Here is a 13,737-nt window from a genome sequence, read left to right on the forward strand (position 1 = left end):
TAGGAAAAGCTTAGACTTTTACAAGGATGTTAAAGTCATACTTGAAGTTTGGGAGATGTTCCAGGAAGAGAACAGCATATAAAGAGGTTCAAGGAGTTGAAAGAAGGTCAGAGAGACTAAGTAATGAGAAAAGAGAAACGGCTTAAAAGCCATCTCAAAAGGCTTTTTAAGCATTGTTGCTAGTTCTCCCTGGTATCTGTGGGTTTTAAGCAGTAAATTATCATTATTATATTTAAGTTTTAAAAGGATCACTATAATAAGTGTGTTCTTTTAAAAATATTCATTCCTTATTTTTTATTATAGTCTACAGTAATTTTTCATATTACCTTCTATATATAGCCTACTGGTTAAGAAGATTTTGTCACTATTTACTGCTGGCAGTCTGCTTTTTTTCATAAAGATTTATTTATTTATTTATTTTTAGAGAAAACGAAGGAGAGAGAGAGAGAGAGAGAGAGGAACATCAATGTGTGGTTGCCTGTCATGCAGCCCTAACTGAGGACCTGGCTCGCAACCCAGGCATGTGCCCTGACTAGGAATCGAACCAGTGTCCATCTCATTCACAGGCCAGTGCTCAATCAATTGAACCACACCAACCAGGACTGGCAATCTGTTTTTACTTTAAGATAACAAATTTTTAAATTGTAATAAATTTAAATTTTTATTTAAGTTGAAACGAAAGTAATGCTAGATGCTCCAGTTCTTGTGCAAATCTCTCCCTGTGCAATCACTTGTTACTTTGAGCTTATCAGTTTAACAGTTTCTCCCAAACAGACTGAAAAAAGGTCAGAAGAAGTATTGTAGTGATACAAGTATGCATATTGAATTACCAGGAATACAATAAGTGTTCAATATATTTAAATTAAAGAAAATACTTAATTTAATTTAAGAATATTTGTTTTTACTTATTTCAGGAAGTATAAAATTTCACCAATAAATTGAGTTTCACCAAAAAGAATTTGGATATTTGTATTGCTGTAGCAACAATGCACCTTTTGGTGTGTCTTTATAATAGTCACCAGTTTTCTATTTTGCTTTCTTTAAAAATAGGAAGCAAACACACTGTTCATCTGGAAAAAAATAATGACAGTATTAAACATAATTAAAATAATGTATGTAGTTATTTTACTAGGTGTCACCATGTCCAAAAAGAGTAAAAGGTGTGTTTTATAGCGTAAGTCTGAAAACTCATGGGAAAATATATGACATTTCACATATTAACTACTCATCATGATGATTTTGAGATTCTGTGACTATTTCTATAAGAAACCATGGTAATTTAGGAACTGACTTTCTTCTCTGATGATCTCACAAACCTCAGGTTATCTGTAGATCTTAAGTATCCTTTCTATAACTCCCTGCCTCTCTAACTGTGCCAGGTCAATACACTGTTGTTTTCTCGAGAAGAATGTTGCCCTCCCAAATTTCATTAATTAATGTTAACATGTTTGATTCCATCTAATTTACCATGTGTCTCATTTGAAAGATACTTTTCATTTTAGAACTATATTGTACATAAGAAGAAGACAAGTAAATTTAGTACATGTCAGAGATTGATTGTGTACTACATATCACAAAGAGAAAAAATACAAGTGTTCACAGGGGTAGTGAAGGAAGGGAATGAATGTTAAGTATGTCTTATTTTTGTGTGTGTACATGCATGCATGTGTGTTATGCTATACCTGTACATGTATACACACAAAATAATAAATGTTAGAATTAATGACATGAGACTAATGAATAATAATTCATATAAATCCATCTTGTCTGTGGGGCAAATATTGTCCTACTTTGGTGAAGGCAAAAAGAAAAAGAGTAGTTATTATATGCTTATTTGTATATTCTGAGGAGTATCTCCTTTTGATAACTTTATCTCAGATTCATTGACTAAACAAGTTCAAAGAGAGAAATACCACATATGCTAGAATGCTTAAATAATGTGGAGTCAGGCATCGTACCTTTCACCACTACAGGCTTCACAATTGCTTCCTATGTAGACATTAGATGACCATGATTGCCGTCTTGTATCATCAGTTGTTATGAGGATTCATTGGAAAAGTGTTTATATAGTAATCAGAGAATGCTATTTTTCTCAAATTTGAGGTCAAGAAACAAAGAGATTAAGAGTTATTTGGTGAGTAATAATCTCTAATACCCCCTTGGTTTTAGTTCAATGCCACTTTTAATGTAAATGGAAAAAGAAGTTGCCTAAGTGATATGATCTGAAAGTTGCCGAAGAGTTTATTCATGTTTTATGAAATGCTATCCCCCAACAGCAATGACAATGTGGGAAATTTTCATATGTGTTATTTAATTTCTTGGTTTTAAAACTTTGTAGACACTAATAAACTGGTGATTTCTTACATTCATGCCATGCCTTGGAATGTACAACTCTTTTCATATTCAGTATTTATTTAATTGTTATTTAACTTGTGATTCAGGCATTTTAAAGATGGGTATTTCAGAGTTGTGGGCCTGATCCACATCAGGCCTGACAGAGGAACACAACAGTTTTGACTCCAACGAGCCTGAGAAATCTTCTGCTCACCTGGCTATGGCTGACAGAAAATAAGAACTGGGAAAGTTTTCCCCCTTGATGGATTTAAGGCAAATTCATTTATCTCCCATCAGCAAAGATAAATCCCAATGTGAATGGACATAGGTATGTTATGAAGGGAAATTACATCAAGAAAATTCCATACTATAAGGACAAGTTCTAGAAAGCACTTTTAAATAAGAGTATCAGTTATTGAGAAGGAACATTATATTATCACTAGATACCCCACAGCTGGGAAGGGCCTAAATAAGGGGGGGCAGGGGAAAGTACAGAAAAGGTCACTAAGGAATATTTCAAAATACTTTGTGTCCTGGTTCTAATCTAAACTCATGTTTCCCTGTGCTTTGGCTTGCATTTAGTAATTTAATTATTAATTAAATCATTTATTCACCCAACAATTACAATGAATCAGGTGCTGATTTAGATAATGGAAATGCATCTGTGACCAAAAGATAAAAAGGCCTGCCTCCATGGGTAACAAGTTAAGGTTGGAAATATAAACATTATCCTTTCCCCTATGGCCCTGCTACCTGCCATGCTCTTTCCTTTTTTAACTAGTTAATGTTTACTAATTATTAATATTCGTTTTAATTCTCTTGTCTTTCAGGAAGTCTGCCTGAATCAACTTACAATCTGGATGATATTCTAATATTGTATGTGCCTCTAATATTATATAACATATTTCTTTAGTGTTATCATTTTTTCTTACTTAAAGCCATGGTCTTGGTCATTTTTGTATGTGATCGCTCATACCAAACCCAATGTCTTACACACCTGTGCAACCCAGGTTTGTATGACAAAAGAATCAACTTTCTTTGCAGATATGATCAAGAGCAATCCTTGCCTTACTATATTACATAACTGTTTATGTATACACATATATATATTTTTTATTGCTGATTGAATTTTACTATATGTTTGGCTAAATTTTTCAGTGTGTTTTTTTCATTGATCAAATGACTAGATATCTGTTAAATTCTATGTCAGCTTGGAACTGTGTAGTCATGTTTTTCCCCACCATTGAAAACAGTAAAATAAAAAATATATATAAAATAATTTTGTTAATAGATAAGGCAGCATGGTATTCACAGTTAATATAACTAGCACTAACTATTCTGTCTATACCTTTAAATTCTTTAAATCCCCTATGTGGTAATAATAAGTTAAATGTTTGTGAATTAAATACAATTCCACTTTCACCTCCCACACACACAGCTAATGACTGACATTCTTACTACCATTTTGAACAATTTTGAGCAGCACATTAGCCCAAAGATAATAAAAAAAAAGAACAAATCCCAAACCCATTAGGGAGAAAAATTACCTGTGGAGCTGGAGTTGATCTGATATATCCAGCGAAATTGGGGATAGCAACTTGAATAACGACCCGGAAGACTGGCAGAGTGATTGATAGACTTCTATAAACCCATGGGGCTCGTGGAGGATTTCTTTGCTCTCCCTCTGCAGTCGCAGCAACTGGCATGGTTCTTTTAATCTGCAGCTGAAGTGTATTAGAATATATGATGAATTAACATGGATTTATCTTCCTTTTCTCACTGTCACTTTTATAAAAATAGGAAAAATACACTATGAGACATATACATTAGTCACTTTGTATTTCATCATGATCCCTTTCCTCTGTGATTTGTTTACTTATTATCTATTACTCCTCATCAACTTAGTTTTATTTAATTCTGCTAAATGAACATTTAACTGGTTGCTCATAACATCTATTGGCCCATTTTTCATCCTTCCCTTTATAATTCTTCAAACAATTCTTTCCTCTCACTAACTCATTTAGTACTTCAGAAACCATGTGAAGAGTAGACATGTGAACATATATCTGGACTGACTTTGCTGTTCAATGACTTAATAGTTGGATGACTTTGGCCATGTTACTTTCTTTTATGCATATCCTTATTGTGAAATAAAGAAATACCTCACAGAAGTAATGGAGATTGAATGAAACTGCAAGCATATCATCTAGAACTCTGTAAGCACCCAGAGGTATAAATCCCTTTCCTATCCATTAGTATAGCTCTTTTTGTGACTATATTTTCACATTTTTATTATAAGAACTATAGAAGAAAAACATATATTTAAACCCTAATTTTATACATAAAGAAATGTAGTTACTAGCCTGAGTTCGCTTACCTAGAAAGACTCAGAGACAAAAATCTTTTGATTATAACCTGGGTATTCTAGCTCCCACTAGTCATAGAATTTTTTTATTAATAAAGGGGAATAGATGGAAAGGAACTATTAGGTTTTGATGCTTACTACATGCCAGGTTCTGTGCTAAACACTTAATTTTCATTATTTTATATAATCTCCACCACAATCCTGAAAGGTGGGTGTTTATTCTACAAGTAAATTTAGACTCATGATGGTTAGTTTTCCATTGCTCACCCAGCCAGTTATTATGGTGAATTTTAGATTAAAACCTAGCCAATAAAAACCTTAAAATCTGTACTTTTAAATTATTATGCTGTTTTTCATGTTTGGAAGGATCTTAGGAACACAACCTTCTTTTATTAAATGAAATTTGGTCTCTGGAAATCAACTTATTCAAGATAACACCAGTACTTATTTTCTCAAACTGTGCCTCATACATGTTCATTTGGAGTCTTTTAGCCTGTATTTGACTCATTGCTCTCCTATAGCTATGTTTACATATTTCAATAATTTTCTTTTTCACTAAATCTTTCATTATGTTTTTGCAAATGTATGTGTATAGTCACCAGATTAATTTATTTATTTTTCAAAGGAGAGAAGATAGTTATTGTTAAATTTTTGTTAATTTTTATTGTTCATTCTATTATAATTGTCCCAACCCTTTTCCCCTTTTTCCACATCCACCCAGTTCCTCCCCGCTCTCTCAGGCCATCACCCACACCATTGCTTGTGTCTCTGAGTGATGCATACATGTTCTTTGGATAATCCCCTCACCCTCTTTCCTCTAGTACCCCCATATCCCTCCCCTCCAACAGCTGTCAGTCTGTAAAATCTCCCATTATTTTTGAGTCTACATGTCCTCAGACTATTTACTGAAAAAAGAACCTTTGGTTCTCACCTTCAGCCAGCAGTGTACTACTCATTAACAAGTAATTCAGTGTCTTTCTCTTCTATTGGCTTATATAATAAAAAAATGCTAGTGACTAATTTTAAAGTACCCTGCACATTTTAAGTAACACAAGTGATCATAGCTGCATATATCTAATAGCCTCAGAACCTCTTAAAGGTATTTCAAGTTTATGTACGTAGAAATATGACTACTTTAAAATATGTTATGCCAAGGGAAATAAGCCAGGCAATGAAAGACACATACCATATTATCTTATCTTTAACAGGAACCTAAACAACAAAACAAACAAGCAAGCAAAATATAACCAAAGACACTGAAATAGAGAATAGACTGACAGTGACCAGAGGGGAGAGGGGAGGGAATTTTAAGGGAAAGGGGAAGGGTTTACAGGAAGAAGTATAAAGGACACATGGACAAAAACATTGGGGGGGTGGAAGTGGGAGGGATGTGGGGAGGGCTGGGGGGTGGGCTGGGATGGGAGTAAAAGACAGAAAACTACTTGAACAACAATTAAAATTTTAAAAAAAATTAAAAAAAATATGTGTGTGTATTTCATTCTTTTTAGCACAAAGTCTATTTATCAAATTATGTGTTTATCGTTGTCCCTATTTTAAAAGTTCCCCATTTTTATTCTTTCTATTCTGTTTTTTTATATTCTCCAAATTATTCACCTTTTCAGATCATCTGCTCTTAGATTTGACTGTCTTAGGAATCCTCTAGATCTTCAAAGTAATAGCCACAAGGTTTTAAATATGGCCCTCTTCTTAGATATGTGAAATATAGTTGTCATAATAACTGACTTTTAATGCAGATGACATCATTTTGACATCATAATAGAAGTGAGAATTCTTTATTCTGCCAAAATAAGAGATTAGAAAATTCACTTTTTATAGCAGGCACAAAATGGTAAAACCAAACACACTAAAAAACTTATAACTGACCTTAGACATCTTGAAACAATCACATCTTTGGCAATTTCTTTATGCTAATACCTTGTAGAAATATACTTGGCTGTGAGCAGAAAGCATATTTTTCTTAGGGATGCTCTGCTATTGAGGTTAAATCTCTCAGCATTTATTTATTTATTTATTTATTTATTTATTTGAACAGAGATCTGTTTATGTCAAAATTTTATATTCATGAAGCTTCTTTCTAGTTTAAATTTAATTTTACAAACATTTTCCCATTTGATCTTTGGAATACAGAGTGGGACAGAAGAAGTTTTACAGTTGTTCAGGTGAAAAATAATAAAATAATTAATAAATATTAGCCCAAGAATAAACTGTTTATAGCTATGTTTCACTTACAACAGTAAACCTATTTTGCCCCACCTTGCACATCTTCAGAAAGAGAGTTAGGTATTAGAACTAGTATTTCTAGTTCTCAAGTAAGGAGAAGAATATTGAAGTTAATTTAAACTAAACTGTTTGTGCTAAGGTATTAAATATTTCTGCAATAAAATTAATCTGCTAAATATTTGTTTACACAATTCATTAAAATAATTTTAAATGTAAATATGTATGTGTATTCATCGTAACATTTGAGTAGTGTGTCAGGGAGGGGATTTTGGATCTTTCCAGAATGCTATTTTTCTAAATGAATATGCACCATAGTTATTGTTGTGATCAGCAATAATAATTTTTTCCTTTAGTATCAGTCCCCCTTCTTCAGAGCCTTTGTGCTCTCAAGATAAGACAGCATCCCTCTTGAGTAAGGATACAATCATCGCTTATGTTTTTGGAGGAGACATAAGCTAGGAATGAAGAAAAGCCACTACTGTGTTTTATCTGGCTTCTTATAAATAAGCACTCTAAGGTCAAGTGAGATTTTATGTTCCTGTGCTCTTTATTAATTGTTTTAAATTATGATAAGGGGCTAAAACACAGGGGTCTTTCTAATACATTTTTCTAAATATTATATGTGTGTGCATGTGTATACACATAATAATATTTCAGAAGAAAAAGGCAAAAAAAGTAACTTATAATAAGTTTAAAGACAAGAAATGGGAAAAAACATGATGCTTTGACAGCCAGAGTGATTTTGTAGAATGGTCCATGGCCATGTTGGAGGCAGTATGTCAGTTTGAAGAAAAAATTCTAAATTCATAAAACTATTTAGCTTACAGCCTTAAGCAAATCTGAAATGTGAGTTTAATTTTGATGTGCAGAGAAATTCCATTATTCATACAATTATGATAATCATGGCCTCTGAAGTTATGCATGTCTCTTTAAGGACCACATTCGTTTGTCCGTCTGCAAATATTTTGCTAATAAGATACAGTTTGTCTCACCTAATATGCCATTTTCATGCTGTTGTTAACATTATTAAATTTGTAATTCTGTTTTTATGCTTGTGTGGCATTATATCCCCAATCCTCAAAAATGGACCCATGACTGAAATGTGGTTCAATGAAGCATAAAAATTGATGAAAAGAGTAACATAAATAGTACAACCCAAAATAACATCATAAACAAAGAGTGAACCAGTCTCCAGTGGTGAATAAGGAATGCAAATTTGTATATGCTGGGCACACATCAATCTGCAAGTGTCATGATTTCACATATGCAGCAGGAAAAGAAAAGTGCAAATAAGAAGCACATTTATGAATATCTAAAAAAATGAATTATATATGACTGGAGATTAATTTACCACCATTCACCAGTTCTTTTTCTGTTATAAAGCCTTGTCAAACAGAAGCATACATGTCTGACAGGATTATTTCTTGAAAGATTAATGGATGTGCTCTTTCTGCTTCCTTGTGAAGTCTCTCTTTTGTACCCTGAGGAATATTCCATTCTCCTAGACCACATAAGTAAGGGAAATCACCCACTTCGTCATCGTCAATGAAAAGACCAAGATAATACAGCAAGGGAAGGAAAGAGAAAAGAAAAAGAGGAAGGGAAGACATGGAGACGGGGGATGGAAAAAAAAAACAAGGAAGAAGAGGTCAAAAAAAGGAAGAAGAGGTCAAGGAAATAGAAGCAAGGATGGGAAAGAGAGATAAAAACCCTTGATCTTACAAAGAGTTAGGCAGAAAATATCTTTATTTTTAAATGCCAGACACCTGTATGAATCTTGGCTAACTGCTGAGCTATTGTTTTTGTTTCCCATGGGCAAGTCTACCAACAGGTAAACTGCAGCCCTCTGATTTGAACACCAATGAAATTGTCCTGTAACCTAAAGATACTACTTTAGTTTTGCTCAGTTCCAAATATCTCATTACCTGTGACTCACCAACCAACCGTCCTACAGTCTGGGTCATGTTCTATGCTCACCCAGTAGCCTGAGACACCAGGTTATCTGGTGGAGTGCTGGTGATAGTGGTGATGATGGTGGCGATGGTGTTGTTTTTCGTTCATTCAATGGTTAGTGGTTGGAGGGAGCTAGAAGCAATAAATTGGAAATTGTCATTCGACCTGGGATGTCTGTGAACATAGGATCCCATTTTAAAGCAATTGATTCTTTTATTCTTGATACAGTAAATTAAGGGAGATTTTTTCAACATGCATAAAATGATTTGCATGCATTAAAATTGATTAATGTTGTTACTGAAGGTAGAGAAAAGACAAAATGTAGCAGATGCATTTAAGGTTTTACTCTTTATAGCAAAAACAGCTTAGAAAACAGTATAGTCAAGGACAATATTAATGACAAGTATCACTATCTAAGAGAAAGCAGAAGAAGCCGTTGCCAAAAATCTTTTATGGAATGATATTTTAGGATGATGCATAATATTAATTATGTATTAATGAAAGAAGAACAATTACTATGTTGTAGGTGCTGCAGATGTTTTGCTAAACAGTGAACGAAACCAAATATGCAGACTGTGAATAAATTCTTGGCTTATGCACAGTGTAGATATGAGAAAATTATAGTTCATGACTTTTAATTCTGTTTATCAATGAGACTGGATAGGAGATTTTTCCTTCGCTTACTATTTATTCTATGGCCTTGGCTTTGTGACTGTGGCTTTGCAAGGAAAACTGGGAAGAAGAAGAGGGGGTAACTGTGCGAAACAATTTGAGGGTACTTTAATCTATATACAGCTTCACTCACAGTGAATATTTTGTGAACATTGAAATGCGTTCTAGCTTTGATTTAATTTATCAAGAATTAGAAAAAATGTTAATTCAGTCACAATGTGGCCACCTAATCTGTTGTTTAGTGAAAAAATGGGCAGTGAGTTCAACAATCTGCTTTTGCATGTTAATATACCTTCTCTGTGCTGGGTAATGTGCTCACATGACTTTTCGAAATTGTTTTGTTAAATGCTGTGTCCACACACTAAATAACATTCGCCTATTTCAAGTAAATTTCTTGTTAGCAAAACAACCATATATATCAAGTATGTTGAATTATTTGAGCCTATCATTCAGAACTGAAATAAAAAATAATACTGAAGATAAGATATTAGGATTTTCAAAGTTGTGCAGCAAATTTTTTATCTTTGATATTTTGATTGTTTTCTTATCAGTTGATTCTAATTTTCAGATGTTGAAGAAAAATATCAATGAGATAATATCAAATGAATTTAAAGATCACATTAAAACACAGTAAGAAAAAAATGCAAAAAAGAAATTTAGTAACAAACCTAACTTAGAGTGAGTTAGGAATTCAATCATTGATCTTCATATCCATTTATCTGGGTAAAATGATTTTGAAAATGAATATTTTAAAACTGGATGGTTATAAGCCTGTAGGCAGTAATTTCATTTAGTCATTATTGAAACTAAGAGGACTTTTAATGTCCAACCTGAATGTGGACATCTTATCTATTAACTGCTGGCCTTATTGAAGACTCCATACTTCATAAAGGGGAATGGGAAAGCTTTCTCAGCTGAACAATAAGGAACCTTAATTTAAAATCCATCCATTATTGTGATAATGACAAAATTATCAGGCGCTGCCTTAAAAGCAAACCCTAAGGTTTATGAATTCACAGTGAGTGCTATGGGCCTGCGGGGATGGCCTGCAAAGTATTTGTTACTGGTACATGTAAAGCTGAACACAGAAATTGAGAAGAAATGTTTGGAATATTTTAGAGTAATTTTACAACCTACTGTGTACAACAAGCATGTGATCAGTAAATTTACTTCATCAAACAGGTGTAGACCAGTTTGGGCGACATTCATCTTGTAGAGTAAGTTGATGTGGAGTGAGATGCTGATGTTTAGTGGGTCACAGTTCAACATGTGGTATTTTAAACTTAGTTTGTAAATATAACTCAAAAAGTTATATAAATTAGACAGGAAAAGTGTCATCTGTGTGTTTTACTGCTTTTTTATTTCTACATCATTTAGTGAATTAATTAAGCCTGACTTTTAATTTATAGTTTAACAGTATTATGTAAAATTAGAAAAGTACATTTATATCATTTACTTTTACTAATGAATTCTAGGTAAGAAAATATTCTTCACTGATCTACTTTATTTAGAAGGGAAAAAAGACTTTTCTGGATGTTACAGAATGGTAGAATGAAAAAAAGATTTAAGCTTAGGCAAAAAGAAGCTTTATTAAAAAACGATTGAAATAGAAGGTAGGGTACTGTTGCAATAAGGAGAGGGAGATTCTTGCAATAGAGAAAACCCTCTGACCATGCAATGTACAAGTCTCCAATGTCAGGCAGAAAAAAAAAAAAATAAACAAAGATGAGTAACAAGACTAAAAAGAACTGAATGAGGAGAGGGGAATGAGTGGTGGTGTGATCAGATTGTTAATGAAAAATATTTTTTCTTGAGATCCACTCATTCTTGATTCTTCAGAGGGGCTGTTAAAAGATTAGCCTACATTCCAGTGCTGGATCAGGGTAGGCATGGGTCAGGTTCAATGAAGTGTGTTTTGAACAGAGGAAAGAAACTGAACTAAAATTTCCTCAAGTAAACTTAACAGGCATGTTTTCCAGCTTGGTCAGTGAGTACATATAGTTCACATAATTATGGATTAGACAAAGACTTGGAATTTGGTCTGAGTCTAGCTTTGTCATAGCTAAACAGGTGGGGGGCATCCTGGATTCTTACCTAAGTCATATGTGAAAGAGTGTTCTTTGCAGTAAGTTGTTTTACAGAACACAAAATGATCCAGAGTGGGCAAAGCAGGTTCTAAGAACTAAAGTCCCTAGGACTTTTGTTGCCATTGTTCTTCATAGTTAGTTAAAACATCTGTTTTGGCAAAAGTCAGTTGTGTTAGGTTCAAACATCTTAAAACAGGAATGTTTAAAATGAAAAAGAGGGATATTCATGTAAAAGATTGTATTAAAGTATAGATACAGAAGTTGAACCCTGGAAAGGATCCAGGACAGTAAATTTGAAGAGGTTGATGGGTAAAGATCTTTCAGTTTTACAGCATGAACTGTTATATTTCTTTTAAAATTTTAAAATAATTTTTGTATTGTTATTCAAGCACAGTTGACTCCATTTTTACCCCACCACACACACTTACTCTATCTATCCCTGCCTCCACCTTTGAACTTACCCCCTTTGGCTTTGTCTATGTGTCCTTTATGCATGTTACTTGATGGCCCTTCCTTTATTTTCCCTCATTATCCCTTTCCCCCTTCCTCTCTGGCTACTGTGAGTTTGTTCTTTATTTTAATGTCTCTGTTTATATTTTGCATGTTTGCTTATTCCGTTGATTAAATTCCACTTATAGGTGAGATTATATGGTATTTGCCTTTCACCACCTGGCTTATTTCACTTAGCATAATGCTCTTCAGTTCCATCCATGCTGATGTGAAGGGTAGGAGCTCCTTCCTTTCTGCTGAGTAGTATTCCATTGTGTAAATGTACCATAGTTTTTTTTTTTTAATGCTAATAATATGTTGATGTTCCTGGTGATGTTGTTCAGTTATCTCTTCTCTAAGATCATGCATGACCCTAACATTTTATTGGACTTCCTGATCATCCAGATGGCAGATTGTCCAGGGATAAATCTGACCCATGCATCAATCGTCAAGTCTCCTGAATTTAGTTTACAGTGCTTCTTCAGATGTTGAGGGAAATGGCCTGCTACATGGCAATCTAGAGTTCAGATGAAAATTTAGTCAGTTAGATTTTAGCTATTTATAATACCAAGTTAGGAAGGAAAAGGATAGTTGGAAACATTAGTTGAGGTATAAACAGATATCAAAGGTAACTAAAAAGAGTCAAAACATTATAAGGGTTGACAGTGTATGCCACATGAAAAGATCTAGTCTAATTTACATGTAGATAACAAAACTAATTTTTATGTCCATCAAATGCTTATAATTTTCAAAGCAATGCAAGATAGCTCGCAACAATTAATATGATCAGAATAGCCTTTCTGGTGGTGATGATCTCCCCATGGCAACATGCCTTGCCCTAAGGTCCTCCTCCATCATCCATCTCTAGAAGAAGAAACACAAGACAAAAGTGTGGTGCAGATCCCCAACTCCTACTTCATGGGTGTGAAATGCCCAGGATGCTATAAAATTACCGCCATCTTCACCCATGAACAAACACTATTTTTGTGTGTTGGCTGTTCCACTGTCCTCTGTCAGCTTCCATGAGAGAAAGCAAGGCGTAAAGAAGGATGCTGCTTCAGAATGAAGCAGCATTAAAAGCATCTGAATCAAAGTCCCAATAAACACATTTTGGATACATAAGAAAAAATGATCAGAATATGGTAATCTGCATGACTGAATAATAGTTTTCCTTTAAAATACAAAATTTCTCCCTGTAGTCATTTCTCATTTGTCAAAGATAATGTCACTAAAGAACATCTTGAAACTTGGAAGCCAAGTCAAGAACTTATCATCAGATTTCACCTGCAGTGAAATTTGGATGAATTTTTCTCTTCTGAATGTCCATAACATATGCTGTTTCCTATGCCTGCAAGGAAATGTACTTCCTTATTGAACTGAAAGTCTGGGAGATCTGTAAGCTAGGTACAATTCTTTGTATGTACAAAATAAGATACTAAACTATCAGCAATACTCCAAGCAAAAACCATAATCATTCTTCATCATTTCATTCATTCCTGTGTAATTGGTTCTTTTTGAACCAACTGTTTGAGATTAACAGTGTCATGAACACATCTACTTGTACACTAGAATTCCAAAAATTCTGACTCTGTCCAA

The 13,737-nt window shown here is 33.7% G+C and overlaps 1 pseudogene; it reads left to right on the forward strand.

Annotated features, from left to right (window-relative positions):
• Nucleotides 1–12,969: 12,969 nt before the first annotated feature.
• LOC114491308 lies at nt 12,970–13,218 on the forward strand (annotated as a pseudogene).
• The last annotated feature ends 519 nt before the right edge of the window (nt 13,219–13,737 follow it).

The sequence above is a fragment of the Phyllostomus discolor genome, chromosome 1 (genome assembly GCF_004126475.2).
Source record: "Phyllostomus discolor isolate MPI-MPIP mPhyDis1 chromosome 1, mPhyDis1.pri.v3, whole genome shotgun sequence".
In the NCBI taxonomy this organism is placed as follows: domain Eukaryota; kingdom Metazoa; phylum Chordata; class Mammalia; order Chiroptera; family Phyllostomidae; genus Phyllostomus; species Phyllostomus discolor.